The sequence below is a fragment of the Lepisosteus platostomus genome, chromosome 10 (genome assembly GCF_059453375.1).
Source record: "Lepisosteus platostomus isolate fLepPlt1 chromosome 10, fLepPlt1.hap1, whole genome shotgun sequence".
Taxonomy (NCBI): domain Eukaryota; kingdom Metazoa; phylum Chordata; class Actinopteri; order Semionotiformes; family Lepisosteidae; genus Lepisosteus; species Lepisosteus platostomus.
The window spans coordinates 20,932,921-20,954,797 of record NC_142620.1 but is presented as its reverse complement, the minus strand read 5'-3'; the positions used below and the strand labels follow the sequence as shown (position 1 = coordinate 20,954,797).

The following is a 21,877-nucleotide window of genomic DNA, read 5'->3' as shown; positions in this document are numbered from 1 at the left end:
ATATTTTGGGAGACTGTTTCTAAGGAAACATAGAAGTCTTGGATTCCAAATTGTGAGATTTTCTCATTTTGAAGGAAGGAAGAACAAGCAGGGTTATTGATCCTGTTAAAATTTTGATACAATTCTTGAGGGTTTTGTAAATTTATACAAATTGTTGTAGAAACAGACAAAATTAATTTCAAAGTAACATTCAATGGAGTGTTGTGAAGTAATGTAGTTTTCAACCTTCTTTAACAGAATAGGACCATTATAATGCCAAATATATATTTGACTGAATGTATTTTATATTTCCTTTGTAGTATATTCAGACATTTGTGGTCATGAAAGCTTCAAAAATGCACTGAAACTAAAATTAGATGCCTAGAAAATCAAAAACATTGTTCACATGTTAAAGACAATTTTAAGTTAAACTACAAATTGCATTTTTAGAGATCAAAAGAAAAACAAGCACATGTTGTTGTGTTATTCATGAAAACAGGGAGTCTAAATGCATCCCTTGACCATTACCGTGAGGTCACATTACAGTCACTGTACATACTGCATGAAGTTGCGCCTAGTACAGGAAGTGCGCAATGGTACGTTCCCAATGACAGTGTTTGTCAGGACCAATCGCCCAGATATGCTTCTATGTGGAAATTCTGCCCTGAAAGTTGATGTCAGATTGTCACACCTTTTTAATAGATTTAAAATTCTGTCCCCGATTGCTGAGCTGCTTATCACTCTAAACACACCACCAAATGGTTCCAGAAGGATCCTTAAAAAAAAGTCTATAGTTTGGTGCCTGGCAGTACAAGACCCTCCAAAAACAATGTGACAGCAAAATCAAAACTGCTACTTTTGCTTTACAGTCAAGCAAGTGTATTTGTGTCCACGAGGATTGGGGCACATTCACTTTAAGTACATTTCAGAGAGTAAATGACAGTATATGGTTGAAGAGCGCTTTAAGGCGATAACTGTATAAAGTTTGTGAGCTCACAAAAATCTTTGTGTGATCATTTGACATATTTTTGCTGCAGCCTCTTTTTGAGATGTTCTAACTTCAATTTTTTCTTCAGTTTCTTTTCTTCCAAACCAATAATTTTGGAAGCTTTTCCTGCTATATAAGCAGACAAATGATTGTATAAACTTTAAAGTTCATTTTGCCAATACCTTCTATACTTACTTCATAAATAAAAATAAGTAAGAGTAACATGCTTGACATATGAAGCAATGTTGAGCATCTGCATTTCCTTTTGTTTTCCACAATTTAACCTTTCCATCACTTTTGGTAAAGTTATCTTGGTCTTATCCATCCATAAACCTTTGTTTCAAATTTTCCATCTTTGTTGCTATGAATTAAATCTGAAGCTAGGTGGAGAAAATTTTATGGCCAAAAGATTAGTTTTGAAGTGTGCCTGACTGCAGATACATGATTTTAAGTGACTGGTGAGGTGGCTTGGAAAGTACATGTTCTACACTTGGCTGAGCACCACAGAAAGAATGTTTGAGTTGAATACACAGTTCTGACAGTGTGACAGTGACGTTCCAAGTGCGTACAGGACTGTAAAGAAGTGGCGTAGAGGTGTCTGTCTTGTACCTGATTCCTAGCCTGCAGTACTCCTAGTCTGGACTAGAGAACGAAAGTTCTGACAAATACATATCCCTAAGTTCATCTGCAGAACACAGCAAATCTCAAACTGAGACTTCCGTATCTACTCTGGTAGAAGAACGTATTGAATCTATACTACTTTTCCACTTCCAGATGACAAATGTATTGACAATGATTCAGCACACACTGAAAATCACACATACCCTGTTCCTTTTTTGATTAGTTTTACTCTGAAGTAATTTTTTATAAGGAAAAACCCAAGGAAGAAAGGAAAAGGAGTATTTGGAAATTCTTAGACATCACTGGAGAGGAAAGAAGAAACACTGAAAGAAGATTGCTTTGACATGCAAAGAACAGAAACAAGCTTTAGAAACAACAACATGTTAAAAACTCACGAGGCAAGAAAATTAGATCAATAAGCAAAGAGCAGTTTTGTTGATTTTGATAGGGAGTGTGGGATATACACATAATGACCACATAATGAAATAATGATATTGCGGCCTTGGTAGGAGGCATTCAGTTCAGAGAACCTGATTTAGGGCTTTCTGTGAAGAACGATGCCACAGTAGTGATTTGCAGTGGGAGTCAATTAGTGAAGGAGTGGAAGGTACAGCAGTCTGGAAAAGAGCTCAGTGGCAGAGCAATCAAGTCCTTGAGACATGTACATCATAAACCTCCCTGTGAAAGCAGAGCTATTACTCAGAGCAGACAAAACCCTAAGGCAGGTACTATAGGTTCAGTCCTGTAATTTTACCTATGTTTGTACTGTATATAATAATAATATTAAGGCCTTCTGTCTGAATGCTTTCTTAAAAGATTACTTTATCATCTCTCCCAAGAAGCAAATATTCTTTCCTATTTTGTGTTGTTGTACCATAGATGCAATTACTGTAGAAATACACTCTCGCTGGCACATCCATGGCGATTTGGCAAAGTAATTGTGATCTCAAGCTGTGAAGTTCTATTATATTACCTGTTATGGCAAGGACAAGTACATCCTTTCCACATTCAGGTATTCAGGTGACAAATTCCTTCTGATCTTAATTGTTGGAATCTGCTGTTTGTGTACAACAGTTAATGTGATGACTGAAATAAAACTAAAAGGACAGCTTTGAACTATCATACACTTAAAAACCATTTGATTCATGACTGGCTCACGCTGAGATGTTAAGTTACAAAATTAACAACTCGATTGGCCAGAATGATTAATGGCATCAATTACAAATGCAAATTACAAATGTGAAATCAAGCACTGAAAATGCTGTGTTGATTATATAAATCATTGTAGAAAACTGTCATTGATCTGATGATATAATAATTTGGCTAAGTACTTTGTATGTGAAGTGGATTATATCATATTTGGATGGTCTCTGGCTAAATTGCAACAGCCATTCACAGGCTGCATACAATATGTGAGCTTTTAAAGGCCCTCAATTCATGGTGAATAGAAATAATAATCTTTGCAGACTACATACAGCATGAAACAAGAGATAAAACAGATGCAGTTTTGTTCCCAAAATAAGGTTATTACTGAGCGGTAAAAATTGAATAAAATAATGGGTGTGTATACTTGGAAAATGTTCCTAAGCCTGCAAAGGCAAATCTCCAACACGTCAGATTTTAAACAGTAAGCATATGCTATGTCACTCAAGAATATATGGTATTGGACAAGGAAAAATCAGCCTGTTCTGGTGAAAGGATTATTGTCTATGCATCTGGAAATAGACAAAGACCAAGTGTAAAGTGTAGAAACAGATACAATCTGGACATTGAGCAATGGGTAATTTCTTTACATACTACTTAAAGTTGCAGTACGCTGTGGATAACCAATGAAAATAAGATCATAAGAAAGTAAGCCAATGAGCCCATCCACCCCATTTTGTCATTAAGCACCAGTTTAGGAGGAGAGGAAAGAAGACCACTGCTATGTGAACCATTCCTCAAGGCAGGGGCAAGGTGTAAGCCTTTAGAGTAATAACATTAGACCATATGCAGGGAGGAAAAAGGAACAGCATGGTGGCACAGTGATTAGTATCATTGCATTTATTTCCTGGGCTACTATTTGTGTGGAGTTTGTATGTTCTACATGTGTTAACATGGGTTTCCTTCGGGTGATCTAGTTTTGTAGTACAGTATGTGTAGACTGTGTAGCTTAACTGGAAATGGGACATCTGGGCCTTGGAAAAACTGGCCCAGGTGTGAGTATGTGTGTTTATGTGAATGTGCCCTGTGATGGACTGGTGTCCCATCCAGGGTACTGTATATCCTGCCTTGTGCCTGGTTCTTGCCAGGATAGGCTCTGGTTCTGCCATGACCCTGTACTGGGTAAGGGAGTTAGAAAATGGGTGGATGAACAGAGAGGAAAAAAGAGCTCTAACCAAACAGATGATGGTTCATTTTTTCCCATCACTCTTCTGCATCCACAGCCCCCACCTGTGACTCCTACTTGAGAGCTTGCATCAGGACCTAAATAACGTCAAGGTACCAGCCAGACATTAAAATAGCATGCTGTTCAATTCTCACGTTTCCAACGGAGTTATCCCCTGATAATAATTGGACAACATAATGCTTAGGAAGGAAATTGAAAGATGTAGTAACAAGCAATATGATTTGTCACCCAATGCAATAAAATTATGAATGTTAGAACACAATACATCGACAGGATTTGACATTCCATTTTTCAAAGTTTGTTTTCTTTCACAAGCAAACTGTAAATGAAGTATTCATTCTTCACATGTAACAGTCTCTAGGGATATTTGGAAACCAAGCTGTGAAGGTAGATTTAGAAGCTGTCCAAAATAAAATGAATGCTCGGCTTTCCATAATGACACAATTTTGTTTTTCTTTGTAAGAAAGACAGTATTAAGGGTTCCAAAGGTAACAAAATAAAACTCACAGCTGAGTCACTTAAATTAAATGTGTTTTCACAAGGTCTTTTTCCATATTCTGAAACATGAAACAGCATTATTCAAATATGTTATTCTTTCAGTATGACAAAAGTAATAAAGCTTACGCTATTTTGCTAATTCTTCAGAATAATAGTTGCACGCATTATATTTTTTTCCCATGGATACAATTATGTTTTAATAATGCACACACTGTTCTCAGGAAAGGGAGAGGTATCTGAGTGGTTCTAACCACTGCTTTTACTGCCTGTTTTATTAACCGACATAACATCTTAGCTGCTACATTTCCCTCTTGTATTTAAAAGTAGGGGTTTAGTCTCTTCAGAGACTAACAAAGGACAGTAATGAGTTGTTCATAAATAGGGACTTTCTTTGCAAAGGTGAGGTATGTGAATCTGAAATTGGACAGTTTGATGACTGGGTGTTACGAGCAGGTATCGTCGTGTATGACAAAGCAGTTACAGGCAAACACACTTCTCTTACTTCTCAGGAATGCCCAAACTTTTCACATCCCTTGGCCAGTCGTCAATGTAGTCTTGATTAGGCCACTTGGCTCAGGGTCTGAAAAGCTTGGAGCTAAGCCTGGAGTCAGAGTAGATCTCAAATTGAATTATCACCTTTGTAGACTGAGAACCAGTCTTCTTTATTTGGGCTGCACATGAATGCTGTCTAGTAATTCTGTTTTAGTCTCTCTTGTGTTGCCTGGTGAACTGAGTAATGAGAGAAAAACCAAGAATAGAAAGGTGAATGCAAGAGTGAAAGAGTGTTATTAGACATGGGTTGTGTCCGTTCAGTCTTCTATGAGAGGGTATCAGTGAGTAAGGGGAGTTCCTGGCAGGGTCTGAGACAGGCCATGGAGGGGAGAAAGGTGCACTGAGAGTGAAAAGTTACTGAAGAGCATGGAGGAGTGGTGGCCATTATTGTCACAACTTGCTTCTTATTGATGAATAAAAAACAGAACAATGTGGCATGTAGCTATTGTGATGATGATGATGTTATCCGGTCAGTCGGATCCGACTCTCGGCGATTCTATAGGCCATCTCTTGCCATGCTTTCCGGTCTTGGACTTTCTCTTTGGTAGCTATTGTACATCACTACAAATAAAATCTAGGCATCACCTTAGAACACTGTTTCTCTAACCTTTTCAGCTTGTAACATAACTTTAACTTCCCTGACTTTTTGGCACAGCAACTGCTTTTAAAATAATGAGCACTAATATTGGAAGAAATAACAATCTGGAATTTTGAAAAATTTCAAACTGAAACATACACTACAATTAATTGATAAATATTTGACTTGTCTTTTTAGTCCAGAAGTGCAATGTGAAGTACAAGCTCTTTCAGTGAACATGATACTTTTAATATTTGGTTCCTGATCCCGATCCCCACTTTTTAAACACAATCCCATTCCGATTCCACATCACACCTGAGAGCTTTTCATGGGACACCAGTGTGCTGCAGACTACTGTATTTTAAAACTGTTAATTGTGAGGGAACTTAAGCATTAGATACCCAATTTATGAAAAACAACATCTTATTCAGTGAGAATCACTTCAGGTTTCTGAGAAGCTAAAACCACCGCTTTAATGTAGAATATGAAGATTTATCCAAGTCCAAAGTTATTTGTGTTACTAGGTTTTTCAAAGTTAAAACATGACAACACAGAGACTCAAGGAGATGAAATATTTGGCCAACAGAAATCGACCAGATGTTAATGTATGGGCTGTAAGATCAGAGAGCTTGCCAGAACATTCTGTGCTTTTTTTTCAGAGGGGGATGTTGAAGTAATTAACTTTGCTCATGACCACTGTACTGCAATGAATAAAAGATAACATGATTCCCAGAAGAGCATCTGGTTTTCGATAAACTTTCTCAGTTGTAAAAAAAAGAGAATGGATTTTAAATTGCATGTTTTATAGAAACTTCAACAAAAATGTTATGGACTTTGCCTGTTGTGGAAGACTACATACATTATGTACTTCCCCTCAGAAATGTAGCTACTTAATCCATCCATTTTTTAATTGCTTCAACCAACACAGACCCTATTCCATCAAGCATCTGGTAAAAGGCAGGATACACCCTGGACAGGATTGCATGGCACACTCAGACACTCAGACACACACACACACACACACACACACACACACACACACACACACACACACACACACACACACACACACACACACACACACCAGAGCCAATTTTGCCAGAAACAATTAACTTACTAGTATGTCTGTGAAAGGAAACCATAACACATAACACCCAGCAAAACCCATCCTAACAGGGAGAATATACAATAAACTCCACAAAGATGTATCACCCAACATCTAGAATTGAACCCAGGGCCCAGTGCTGCAAGGCAACAAATTCAGAACACTGCACCACCATGCTGCCCTCTAGTTACTTAATAACTTATGCAATTTTATCATAACTTGCCTTAATATAGATGCTACCTTTTACACTCTGTAGCCAATTATGTTCTTTAGCTTTTTATTGTTTCCTCACAATGTCTAGGAAACCACAAAGATAAGTCAAAACAAACACACAAAGTATCTTTTTTCCAAGCACCCAATTTTAAATTTATTGCAAGCATCCTTGCTACCTGCTGCAAATTCTGTGCAAGTTCACATTTGATTCCTTTTTGTCAGTCGTCTATTGAATATTCTGTAAGTCTTTTTGAATTTGGATAGCCACTTGCAACACTCCTTATTTTGGCATCTGCAAAGTTAACAAGATAACTAATCTAGGTCACATTAGGAACATACTAGATTAGTACTTCTGGAGCACAGGAGTGCTGCATATTTAATAGGAAGCTTGTTTATGGTAAAAGTCCGGTGTTTTGAACTGAAAACAACTGTTTACAAAAACACTATTGTACTTGCAGCACATGATAAAAAAAATGTCTTAAGCAGGCAACAGTACTTACATGTACTTGCATGTCACTTTTTAAAACACTTTTTCTGATCTGGGTCCCACAGTTTTATGAGAAAAAAGCCAGAGAATTTCAGGAGGAATTCCATTTACTCTTGGCATGTTTATGTCTAGCTGACAGGCTTGTGAATGTTGTTTATTGAAGCTATTTTAAGGGGATTGTTGCTGCAGATAGTGTTTGTGTTGTTTTCTTTTCTGTCAGCCACTCCTACCTACCGAATGACAGCAGCAGGAAATCACTGTCGAGAATCTGATGCTTGTTTTTATTTTTTGATTTCTCGTCGCCATGGAGAGGAGGAAAATGTTAGCAAACATCAAGAGGTGGTTGTCATGGTAATGGGGTTTGGAAATTGCTGTGTAACTGCCAGAGATGTACCCTCTCCGGATGTGGTGTAACGCAGTTAGGTTTCTTGGGTTCAGTGGCTTCACATGCTCGTTTTGTACAGAATTATTTTGTCTCATTCTCTTATTGGCACTTAGACTATGGGTGCGTCCTGCATCCTAAGACAAAATTTCAAACCACTGCATAATGAAATAATTTGCTTGTTCTGACATCTGCTCTAAACTGCTTCTACTTTCCTCACCCTCATTCTGAAGTTTTTTAATCACTCACTAAACTGAGATAATATCACACATTCCACCATCAGAAAACTATATTTTCTTCCTGTTAGTGGTTGAATGAAGGTATTCATCGTTAAACTGAGAAGAACCTTTTAAAATACATTGCATACAACTCTTACTGCTTTTTACTGTAGAAACATAATTTACAAAAACAAAATGTCAAACATGATTCTCTTACTACTTCTTACTAATAGGAAGTCATCCTTTCACAGTTTTGCTTGTTGTTAAAATAATTTGGATCTGCTGGGAACTCAACAAATGCAAACATATCCTTGACTTTTTGGTATTTTTTATTATTTTTAAAGTGTCTTAAAATATATTTCTAATTTCAAATATTTCTTTAGGTGAGGAGCACAGTTTTAGCACATGTCTTGCAAGTTAATTGAGGATGAGAATTCCTAAGAAGAAAATCTTGCCTAGTTTTCATTTTAGGAAACTCAGTCTTGCCCAGTTTTGAAGCCCAAGCTAGTGGCTGGCCATATTAAAGCTTTTTGTTCTGTGCATTTTTTTCTTTCAGATTTATTAAGGCAAAGACAGTTGTATGCTGTAACAAAGAAACACTGACATACAGATACACTATTCAACTAATTATCTGGGTTCCCCATGAAGTGCCTTATTCTTACTGTATACAAGCTACAATAGCAGAACAGATGCCAAATTTTATAAATTAGAAAACAGAGGCTCAGAATGATCCAATGGCTTCACAGTAGCAAAGGTGAGCTACTAACTTCATCACAAAATCAGGACATCAGCACACCACCCATGTTGCTAGTCAGGCCACAGGCATGCTAATCCTGTTTTACAGCTAAGATTGACTGCCTACAGCCTACATGCATATGGTCAACACAGACATTTAGAACTATTAATCAACATTAGGGTTTCTCTTTTAGGATGAACCTGTCAACACATGGGACGTCATCTGCGGTGTGGGTGTCTCTGAAGTAGCAGGCATGTTTAAAAAAAACAAAAAATGACAAGTCAGTTGTCGTTGTTGGAAACAATGAGAATCTCTAGTGAAAAACCAGATGAAGGTTACAGTCAGCTGCACATGGTTAAAAAGATATTCACAGCAAAACCATTGCCAAATAGTATCCTTCTCTTTCTGTTAATGTCCATTTGTTACTTATTGTGGAATTATTTATTTATCACGGAATTATTTCCAGCTGCTATCATGTGAAAGCAGTTTGTAGATCTACACAATATAGGCTGCCCAAATAGTGAGTTTAAACATGCGGGAAATCCGATGTGATTTCCATGAACAAAGGATGAAAACAAATGAAACAAACTATTAAAAAATCAGTGTGGATATTGTTTCTCTAGTGTAGCAATTAACTTCAATTTAATTGGTTTCTGTTTCCAGAGTCACAAAAACAGAAGCTGACATACAAGACTGGCTGCATCTCATGGTTCAGAACTGTAGAATATATCACATAAGCTTCAGGGTCTATTAGTATTCACACATACCAGATAACATACCATGCCCCTTGTTTCTGCCCTGCTAGATCAAAAACATGCTAATACCTAAATGTACGTCACACCTTTTTCTAAGCATTTCAGTCTGGAGGACTTTTTTTTCCAAGAACACTGGCTCAGTGATGGCCCTCAATTTCTAAATCAAATTAAAGAGGGTAATAATTATAAGTAATGTTATTGTTAAATACAAAATAGTAAAAACGGTACTTTGTGTTAACAGATCCACTATACAGTATATGAGCTCCAGTTGTACCCACTGTTAGACTTGGGTGAAAGTTTTCCAGTGTCTGGGGACCCCAGGACAGTCTTTGAGGACTCCGTTTCCATAACCTTACTTTCCAATAATAAGACTTGTGCGAGTTGTTTCAAAGACCTCTGTGGGGTTGTTACAAGGATCCTTAGGGTAATTTCAGGCTGGTTGAAAACCAAGAAACCAGGGCTGCCTTCAGTAGATACTAGAAGCCTCCCAAAGAGTGTGAGACAGCCAATCAATAGTTTAATGATACCTCAAACATCTAAAGTGTCATGCAATTTCATACAATTTTCCTTCACTTCACTTCCTTCACTTTAAGCAGAGTCATACAGATAATCATTTAGGGGACACTGTACTGTAAAAAGGCGCTGTCTTTTGGATGAGTCATAAAAACCTGAGGTTCTGACTCTCTGTGCAAATAACTGCAAAGCACTCTGTTGTAACCTGTTGCGAAGGGAAGGAATGAATCTTTTGCCAATTGCTTATTTTGTCCTAAGTCATTTGGATGAAAAATAAATCAGAATTAATTACCTATATTGCTGGAAAATTACAGGGACCAAAAGAAAAGAAACTGCCAATGCATAAAATGACACTTTTGAAGACTGCGAGCATTAAAAAGCACCCTCAGTCCCCATCTTATGGTCTCACATTTTTCACCACTCTTGACACCCCACTGGTGCATCTTTTACAGTGATTTTGGTTACATCTCATACCAAAAGGAGCATGCAACCCTAGCTGTACAATTACATCATGCTTTAATTTTACTGATAGGAGATTACCACAAATGAAGCTGAAGGCAAGACTTGGGAAGATGTCAAAGAGACTACAGAAAATGAATCCACAGGAGCCAAAGTCAACCCAGATGAAAGCCTACCAATAGAGCATCAATTAACCTCTTGTATGTTCAGTAAATAACTCACATTGCTGGCACAATGGGAATATTAAGTTTCCCCTGAAGCATTAGCAACAATTACAGCAGAACCACAGGGGAAACAGTAGGGAGAGTAAGACAGTTAATGTATGTACTGTAAACACATGAATGGAAACTAGAAACAAAGAGAACCTGAATACAAAGGATATTAACTGGGGACATAGCTTTGTACAGTGTATTCCAATTATCTCTGCTGTGTTACAGTGGCCCTGCTGTGTTACAGTGAGCATTCCCAAATGTAACACAAGCTTTACCACAACACTGTGTCTTTGGTATAAACATATGCCTTCTGCCAAGCATCTAAGTAATGCACAAGGAGAGATTAAGCTTATTTTAAATTTGTGCCTTATATTATAGCACACTTCTCATCCTGGAGAACCACAGCTTCAAGATGGGGAGGCTCTAGATTTGTAGATGACACCTACTATCACCTACAAATGAAATCTACTCAGTACGCCTCAGTATTGTTAATAGAATGACCCCTTCAGGTCAGAAATGTTTGGCAGGACAAAAGTAAAAACTGGATGTCTTGTATGTTTCAAAACTGATGAGGATACATCTTCAATTCTGATCACTGCAGTTTAAAGGAGAAGATGGTCAACGACAAAAACAACAAATCACAAGGAAATAGCAATACCAAAAAAGTAGATGCATTTATTAAGTATTTAGCATTTTGGACAGAGGAAGAGGAGGCTGGGACCCCCTAGCAGAGTGGGGAGTGAACCAAGGGGCATGTGCACAGGTGAAGATGGGGTGGAGGAGGGAAGCTTAAGATGAAATGAGAAAAGAAGAGGATGTGAGTTTGATATGACCAGCTTCAAGAGGTGACATCAGGAATGACTATGATGTGCAGTAGAACACCTCTAGACTTTCTTCCTTGGAGACCCCATCTGAGGCTTATTGCTGTAAACATGGCACCCAGAGAGTGGCCTCCACTGGTGTCACTTTATTTTAGAGGGCCATGACATGACATGCAGGCATCATTCTCAGGTTTCCACTTTGAACTGGTGTTTAACAGCACTGAACAATCTTCCAGTGGCCAAGGACCACAGTTTTAGTGCCTGGGCGATAGTTTTTTGCATTGTACTCTGCAGTTCTCATGCTGGTCTGACAGCTGATAGTGTTACCCAATTTATGACTATCCCTTCTCCTTACTGAAACAGGTTATTATGTTCCCACATGTTTTCTGTCAGTGCCTGTTTTGATTTTATTCCCATATGTTGAATTGTTGAATTGTTACCTCAATACTTCTGTTATCTTCCTACAATCTTCCTTTATTGTTGTGTTCATCCTGTAAAGTGCTTTGAGAAGCCACCTTTAAAGGCGCTACATAAAATAAAGTTTATTATTATTATTATTATTATTATTATTATTATTATTATTATTATTATTATTATTATTATTAATAATACAATCTATTGTTGCTTGATTAAGGATTATCAGTACTTAATTTCAGTACATAAGCCAATGCTGATCTGTCACTTGGTTACAGGTAAGGTGTATCTCAGACTTTCACAGCATCAGAGAAGTCTCAAAACTCTAATTGAAAGGTAAAGAGTTTATTTATTTTGAAGAACAAGGAAGAAGAGGCAATAGCTGAAAAATAAAAATCACCCATCTAGTTATTTTACATTTTTCAATAAATTGTTTTACTGTAGTACCTGATGTTTATGAAAACCAGCAAATATAGAATTCAAATTATCACTAGAAATGGCCCTTATACTATTATCTCTTAACATGATAAAACTATCATTGGTAACAATATTGAACATTCCTCAGTAGAGCAAATTACATATTTTTTAGTGGAAACAAGAGTGAATAACTTGGGTGATTTTCTTTGAGCATCTGTTTTCTATTTATATGTTTTGTAAATAGAACAATGTTTTTTCAATAAATTAATTTCCTGAAGATCTGAAGCCCTCTTCTTGATAGAGCTGATTATGTGATTTTAACCTCTAAATTTATACTTTATATACAAATATACTGTAAAGTACAACTCTTTCTAAATTGATTAACTTAAAATTGACCAAGCTGCTGAAGCACACTTGTCAGTCACATCCATCTATCTGAAGATATATACAAGTGCAGGAATTAACAACAAGTGTTCAAAATATTTTTTCAAAGTGTCTGTAACAATATATTAAGTCTATCATTTGCTGTGGACATCTTATCTAGGAAATACAGATTCCTCAACAGTGCACTCAATGTACTAGGTCAGAAGATTTCTGGTTCTCGTGCTGCTCTTCATTTCAGCTGCACTTAATGATTCCTTAATTGAACGCTGAACCAAACTAATAACAAGTTTGATTTTTGACTCCTAAAAGGTTGTGTTTTTCAAGTTACTTGCAAACATTTATAGGTACATTTGAAATCTATTACACCTTTCAATCAATGCTGGCTGGCTGGCTGTGTAAGATGGTGTCTCTAAACTGTCCTTGAGTGCTTGTGTGTTTCTGTTTGTGTGTATTCCCCCACAATGGACTTGTGTCCCTTCTCGGGTGTAGACCCTCCTTCTGTCCTTCTCTTCCTTGAAGGGGTTCTACAGGGCAGTGACTCTTACCAGAACACCACAATATCAAGAACGCATCAGGAAAACCAGTAGGAATTGGGGTCACAGAGATTTGGACTGAGTTTGGACCCTCATCTGTACAACTTTTGTCAGTTGACATCAGGAATGCTGAGACCCTAAAACACTGAGAGCTTTTCGACCAGGGAAGAGCTTTCAGAGCTTTTCAGAGACCTGAAAATAGGTCCTCCTGCTAACTAGGCAGATTGGAAAATGGCCAACTATGCAGTTGCAACAGACTGTGACAGACCAAGCCCTCAACATCTACTTACCTCCCTAATCTCTGAAAAATACTGGCAAAATCTCAAAGAATAGCCTCACTTAATCAAATGAAATTGCTTGGCAAATCACAGAAAGCTCATTTCGCCTCTCTTCCATGACCAATGTTTATCGTGAGATGCCTCCTCTTTGCATTTTTTGTTCATAGCGAAATGCCATTTCCTCAAACTAAATACCCTGTCATGGACCCTCTGTGCAGTGTAAAGCATTAGCAAAAAAATTAGATGTATTAATAACAGATGAAACCCTTCATTCTTGTTATCATACGTTCTTCTTACTTAATCATATTTAAGTTCTCACTGGAGTTTCTCTTCCCCACTTAGGATTGTATTAAACCAAGCACTGATTGCAAAGAATTGATTACAAGAGACAATCTATCCTTGTCGATTCTGCACTTCCTCTGGTTGATCATTATTTTTTCCTCTCATCACAGATGGCAGCTCTCAGATACTGTAGGCAGTGCTGTGTTGTCGTTTGACACTGGTCCAGGGTTGTGCTTTTAGTGGGCATCCATGTAAGTGCTGATGCTCAGTTTTTTAAAGTCTGAAATACAGGAGGAAGCAAGATATCTGCTGGTATTGTGCCTGATTTGAGATAGTGATGGTTTTTCTTTATCTGTTATGAGCACTTAATCCACACACTAATGAGAGTCAAGACAGGTCTGGAATGGGCAGCTATTACAGACCTAACAAGAACAGCAAAGGAATCCAAGTGTTATTACACACAAAGAACTCTACAAATTAAAGATCAAATGACAAATGGAAAAATAGGGATTTCACACACATTCTAATCCTAAATGGTAACTACAGCCTAACTCTTGATTTTAAAGGTTTACAGTAAAGAAAGTCAAAATATCTTGATCTCTTCCTGATGTTTTGTAGTGAAAGTATCAGAATGAAAGGTTCTGGGTTAGTACTGGCCTGTATGTACTTTAATTAAATTTAATCAATCCTGCATTGCCAACATGAGTTAGATGTATCAGCTAAGACCAATACAGAAAATAATATCAGTTGCAGACAGAGGGCTTTCCAGACGTGAAAATTCTGGATAGGGCAAATCCCAAGCAGAAGGTTCCTGTAGAGCTGATCCTAAAGTCTGGAGTGTAGAGTTGACCCTAAAGTCTGGAGATTACTGTGTGTCACTTTGACCCTTGTTCATTGTGGCATGAAGCACATTCCATTAGAGTCAAAGCTGTGTGTTCTTTTTGGTTCAAACCAATACATTCTGCTGTGTGCACTTCTGTGGAGGGGAGGGTGTTTGTACTGTATGTATTAAACAATGCAAGCTAATTGCCTCCATCCCTCCTAAATCTGATGTAAGCTATGTGGAGAAGCTAGGGTGTATAATAATAGACACATTTCCATAGTCTAAGACTTAAACAATGGGAAATAAACGATTAGATTTTTTTATCTATCCATCCACTTTCTAACCACATCATCCAACATGTAGACAAACCAGACTGAACAAAATTGCTATAAGAAAAATTCAGAACTTAATCTCATTAGTGTCTCAACAGTGTTTCTAAAATTACAGTATGCCAATATTACACATACATCTGAAAAACTATACAATTGCTATATGGGAGAAATGTGACACAGTTTTCATCAACCTCAATATGTATTCAAAGGTAAGTATCAGATGCAATGGTCCTAAGTTTTAGACTCCTGACGTGGGGGTCGTGGGTTCAAATCCAAGTGACACAGCTGTTGTAACCTTGACCAAATTACTACACTGAAATTGCTCCAATAAAAGGCCCAGTTAACAAACTGGCCTCTAGGCTGTCATTGGAAACTTGTTCTCCATTGGCATTGGTAAAACAAAAGAATACAAAAAATACTCTTGATATGAGTATTAGATAAATATGATCAGCTTTTACTATACATCAGTGAATATCAGCGACAACTTATCGAGAACTAGGAGTTTCTGGAGTCAATGACTCAGGGCTAATAACTTTTAAAAAGTTCAGCACATAATTTATCACTGCTGCTCCACTGTTAAAACCTCCTTGTTTGGTTACCTGGGCAACAAGTAAAGCAATGAAACAGGTGTTTGAAACGACGGCTATGGAAATTGGCTTCTAAAATTTAAAATCTGTAGGGTCCAGAGAACTGTGAAGCCAGAGCAAACATACTGTACACACCACCATCTTAATTTTCCAAAGCAATTTGGATGTACTTAGAACAATACTGTACCTTATTATTGGGCCTCTTAAACAAAATTCAGTTTTGGAAACAAATAATTCATTATGTTTATTGCTTTTTTTCCACAGTGTTTATTACTGCTGTGGTATGTGCACTCAAAACCGGGAAAAGCTGTGGGATAATATACTTTTGAACTTCTACATGACAGAGGGCAATTTGTGTATTTTAATATCCATCATGCACTTGACAAATGTTTTCTATTGCAAACATACTTCATAATGCATACTTGCAAATGCAAGTACTGTAGGCCAGAATCAAACAATTTATCTTACCAATTAACTTCATGTTAGTCCTGTCTTTCAGAGAGCAGGTCTAGTGCTTTCTCACACTAGTCCAACTGATGTGTCTTTCCTTTGTTCACATATGCATTGCGTGGCCCTGGAGTATGCCTGATAAAAACGATAGAGAGCTGAACTGCTCAAAGATTTCAAGCCCTGCCTTTAGATAAAGTCAGGCAACTAACATCACCAAGGCCCTTATGACCTCATTGTTTAATCACTCCCAACTACACTGACACTGTTACTAGGAAACAGCACTTATTGCCTACATGACTGGGCGAGGTGAATAAAAGACAAGCTGAACAGGTCAGCTCTTCTAGCATACACCTGCTTTTGTACAGTACATTTCTGCCAAAAAAAAATCTAGCTTCTTTTTATCCAGAAACCACATCATGAGTAAATGCTTCTTTCATTCCGCTTTATTATGTGTCAAAGTCTGAAAAGACACATTGTAGCAATAGAGTTTCAAGGCTCACATTAAGCACAGTGGCTCCTATAATATACAGAAACAATCACCATAATGGACTGTGCAATCAACAGGCTAGCCCTTGATGTGGTCTGCACTCAATTCAAATCAGCCGCCCGAAGAAAAGAAAACAAATAAGGTTGCATTTCAGAATATAAGAAACAAGGGAATAGAAAAAAAAACTTTACTAAAACAATCCATTCATCCATTTTTGTTTTACATAAAATAGCAAGAGGCATCATGTGTGGTCTGGGAGGAAGATGCTGTCTTGCTCCTGCTGTTCTTGGGTCCTGAGTGGGAGTTCAGGCTATGCACCTTCTGTGTGGAGTATGCATGGCCATTCACAGAGACTTGTGTCAAGAGACTCTGACCCAGACTATTTCCAAGACAGGGACATAATCTTTTATGAATGTTCTTTTTATGAAAAGTTGATATCAGAAAGGATGTGAATTGTTACCCACACTTCGAATAACGAAAGACAACTTCAAAACTATGAAAAAGCAATACGAAGAAAAAATTCTAAATCTCTACCAAATGTAGAGAGTGAAGAGGAAGGCATCATAGGACTCATTTCATATTGAGTGTACACATCACAGTCCACTAACTAGGTAGGGGTGACATTCCTGGGATTCGGAACGGATTGTAATTTTTCCCCATAAGAAATAACGGAAATAGGTTTTTCTTCTGATGAATTTTCGCTATACGAAAAGGTCTGCTGCAGAGCCCAGGAGAATTAAGAGTTCCTGAGGGAAAGACATCTCTGTTCTTTAGTTAAGGAGTAGTAACTGCTCTAACATATCGGGGTTGACTGCTTTTGCCATAATTCCACTTTCGGCATCTGCCGTCTGACCGTTCTGTTTTGTGAAGCGCAATAACTCTTGCGCTGCCCCTTAACCTGGCTGATCGGCAACATTCCTATAATGTAGCTGTAACCAGGATGGGAGGCCTTGTCTAAGGTGCACTTAGAAGACATGCTACATCCTGGCAACGTCTTCCTGAGGGCAATTTCACAGCTGTTCACTGTCCTGAGTGAAGAGGGGGGGAGAATCCTGCCAGAACTCGCAAAGCTCTTTAAGTGGGAACATCCTGTTGTTGCAGATTCATTGATTCATATCCACAACTAGGCAGTCACCTGGCGGATGATGTTTAATGTAGACAAGTGCAAGGTGCTGCATGCAGGTAGTCAAAACACATCCATAAATACAAATGGGAAACGCTAGAAAAAACTACTAAATGAATAGGATTGAGGTGTTTATGTTAACACACTTTTACTGTACATTTTTTTTCTGAACATATACTGTACATTTTTTACTGAACATTTACTGTACATCTTCTGGACACTGTGGATAATTAAAAAGGCACATAATGCTAGGATAAACAGTTAAAAGCCCAGCATGTTAATCAAGGGATATTATGCTAAAATGACATAAAGTACCAGAAAGGCCTCGTTTAGAGTATTGTGTTCACTTTTGGCCACCACTGTATCGAAAAAATGTTGCGGCTCTGGAATCAATCCAGTGAAGAGAAATCAAATACATTCCTGCACTTAAAGGAATGTCCTACGAAAATGAGTTGAAAGAAACTGAACCTTCTGAGACTTGAACAGAGAACATTAGGAGGGGACCTGATACAAGAATTCAAAATTCTCAAGGGCATAGACAAAGTCGAAAAATGACATCGACAGTGAAACACAAACCAGAAATGAAAGGGGAAATTAGGTGGACAAAAAGAACAGGAGGCACTTTTTGACCCAGAGAGTAGGAGTCTGGAACAAGCTACCTAGCTATGTTGATATGAAGCTGATATCCTGTTTTTTTTTTCAAGAAATGGCTGGATGAGATCTTTGGATCAATGAACTGCTAACCACCAAACAGGACAGATGGGACAAAAGACCTCCTGTCATTTGTAACCTTATTTATTATATAGTCTCTGTTCTGAAAGTGCAAGAAAGGCCTGAGTTCTTTTGAGTACTGTCAATTGAAATTTAATAATGGGGTATTTTATTTCCTCAGGTGATTCTGTATGTTTTAAATGTATGCAACCACTTAGTGTTTTGGCTTTTGTGTCTCTAAATTTTCCCTATTCCATTTATATGTGAATATTGCTGCTTTCTTTACTTAGAGTGGAAAACAACCAGGAGGCATCATTAACACACAATGACACTAACCTTCACAACCCAAGGGCTATGCACTGTGTTCACTTGTACCAGAGCTCCACATTTACTAATTAGATCAAATAAACGAGAAGGTTTTGAAAGCAGCTCAATCCATCTCCTGCTGTTTGTTACAAGGATGTCTGTGTGCTTTTGTTAAATTCAAAATCTCTATTTTTTAAATGTTGTGGCTGCCACTCCTTTTAAAATTTGGTATATTGGAGAACAAAAATGGTGGTTTTAGTCTATTTATTTCAGGTACAAAATACATTTAATAAAAACAAGAGTTTTAAGGGTACAAATATAAAACTGCTAGTTAAGCATACATAGTGTTTAGGGGAATGGATTGGTGAAAGTGAGTTTCAAAATGAAGTGAGCTGCTTTTCTGTTCAGATCTTTAAGCATTTTTCAGCCATGTTGGTTGTGCAGCATGTCAGCTAACCTCCAGAAAACAAATGCTCATATTAAAGAGCTTTATCTACAAAGAGCTTGTAACACTAATAAGACAATGAAAAATATCTATGGGGATGTGATCATTGCCTAGTTTAACTGGTAAATGGAGATGAAAAGCTTAAGAAGGGATATACTGGTGGTTTAAGAAAGGAATATACTGGTTTTAATAAAGAAATTGAGATGAAATGCAAGCTAACAAGATTGATTATAATTTAGTTATCATTGTACTCCAAAAATACATGTCCATTGAATACTTTTCTCTTTATGATCATGAAGAGAGACCCTAAAAACATTTTTACAGCCTTGGTGGGTGCTAAGAAAATGGAAAATAAATACAAAAATCAAATATTCAGATCAGCACCCTCAGCACTAAATTTTCTAATGTTTCTCATTGAATTCTCATTCTTAGTGGGAACAATGCATTCTGTACCAGCAACCCCTATCCCAGGACATCACAGCGCAAAAATTAAACACAATTAAACAGCAGCACTGTTGTCTGCAATGTCCTCTTGCTTCAAGACAACATTTGGCAACTCACTGTACAGGGGAAGAAGCAAGCCAAAAACTATACGAGAGGGTGTTTCCCTTCCACCAGGGACTTCAACCCCTCTAAATGAGTTGCTCCTTGGTCAGCTTTATGAGATATTGCTTCTAGAAAGATCCACAGCTCTGTAACAGCATTGTCTTCCTCGATGTCAGGTTGGGACACTGCACTGTTACACAATGTTCCAAACTTCTAGTTTAGCGCCTGTCATTGTACTCAGCACTGCATTGAATTATGCAATGTTTTTGTCCTGTCAGTACCCCAGGAGAATACACAACTATAGTTCTCTTGTTCCCACTTCTCAGAGGTAGGGTTTAAATTTGAAAACAGAACCAGTAGTTCAAAAAAGAAAAGAAAACCATTTTGATTGAGGCATGAACCTCAAGAGTGTCGTGAAACGATGGATGCACAACACAGCAGTATCATTTTATTAATCCACCCCCCACCAGTCATATTTCCTGTACGCTGGCCACGTATCATCCATCCATCCATTTTCTTACTCCTTTTTCTGGTTCAAGGCCACAGGGGAGCTGGAGCCTATCCCAGCAAGCAACTGGTGCAAGCCAGGGCACACCCAGGACAGGACACCAGTTCATTGCAGAACAGACGTCATGTATTGTGATTGTGGGAAAAAAAAATCTGGATTCTTTTCATATGACACAGGCAGTGCACAGCTAATTCTCTCAAGATCCTACCTAAAACCTAAAATAAAATTAGTTTTATTTAATAAAAACTTATTTTAGCCAGAACTAAATATAAGCTTTCGACTTCCATGCATCGGTTCCCTATGGAATTTAGAACAGCAGTCCAAATGCTGCTCTTCACCTTTAAGGGCTTGAATTATTTGGCTCCTGACTACATCAGTGAGCTGTTAACTCTCTGTACAGTTAGTTGTTTGCACTGTTCGGATTCTCTGAACCCTGGTAGACCCTACTTTTTGTTCTTTTTTATATAATGATGTTCCCATGATGGAGTTCATAGATGTTCTCCTCCATTCACCACATTCAGTAACTCAGCACTGGCTATCATGCTCAGAACTGCTTGTTTCTAAGGTTTGCTTTTTTTGCTTATTATTTGATTACATAGAGAAATCATGTTTCTGTTGTTGGAAGGGATTTGAAGACTGGAAACATCTTTCTGAGACCAACAGGCCTTTGCATTCTGAAGAAATGTGTTCTTTTCAAACTACCAATTGATGTAAGTGGAAGAAATCTGAGTGAACAATGAGGTTAAACTTGGTGATAATTACTCAGGAGCTTACAGACAATGTTTCACCATTTAAATGAATACTTCTTACAGTACATATAGTAGATCTTGCCCTAATAAGCTTCCCTGGCAGCACAACAGCATTTTTCAGGTACTTCAACTGATATCTAAATACATCTATTTTTTGCATAAATGCCAATGAAGGTAAAATTAGTTTTACTGATTTATTTTAATGTGGCTTTCGTCTGAAACTCGAAAGGAAAGGATTGATTTTAAAAGTCTAACTTGTTTCGTAAAACCCTGCAGTTCAGTTTTCAACAACTAACAAACATGCCAATAACAATTACAAACATTTGCCTCTTTTCAAAAGTCTTCAGTGCATGCCTGTGCAGCCTAGGCAATTAAACTCCGAAGATGAAAAGATGATGCAGGAGCACCTTTGAGCATGAATTGATTGGGCCCAGTCACCCAGGGAGCCCAGGTTACAGTATAACACCTGCTACATAGAACACTTTGGGACCCTGCATATTTTGTTACCTTTCATTATCAAATGAAAACAAAACAAAGCAGCTAAAATGTTAAGTGAAAGCATATTTCAGAAACTCAGGTGGGGCTTTCCCCAAAGATGTTTTTAACAAATGTTTCAAAAACAGTATTTTTTTTTCTTAATACAAATACAGTGTAGTGCCACATTTTCCTGACATTGTGGATACCACCAAAGTGTAGTATTTGCACTACTAAAAAAAGCCCATGTGCAAAGGTGAGACAGGGCATGACCCTGGAAGTCCCCACTAATACATTTTCGCTCAATTCCTTTCTGCTCTACGAGTGCCCAAACCACTTCCTGACAACACCCATTTCCTGATAAGTACAGAATGTCAAATCATAGCTTAAGAAAATAAATCGGTTACCACATACTACCAAAATAATTATTGTTCTTGAAAACAAAAAAAAAATGTCAAATACATAGAGACAGAAACAAGATCTACAGTCTAGACTGAATACTCGCCACTGTGTTTAATTCACT

General features: G+C 37.6%; 1 protein-coding gene across 5 annotated transcripts in view; it reads right to left on the bottom strand.

The window, feature by feature from the left end:
- The window catches only part of LOC148653572 (uncharacterized), a 64,849-nt gene extending 57,194 nt beyond the window's left edge, over positions 1-7,655 (bottom strand). For 2 of the 5 annotated variants that reach the window (XR_015941706.1, XM_088648756.1), the window contains exon 1: positions 7,423-7,655. The gene's annotated coding sequence lies outside the window, so the exon portion shown is untranslated. The remainder of the gene's footprint in view (positions 1-7,422) is intronic. The other 3 variants (XR_015941704.1, XR_015941703.1, XR_015941705.1) reach the window with 3 other exon arrangements.
- Between the last annotated feature and the right edge of the window lie 14,222 nt (positions 7,656-21,877).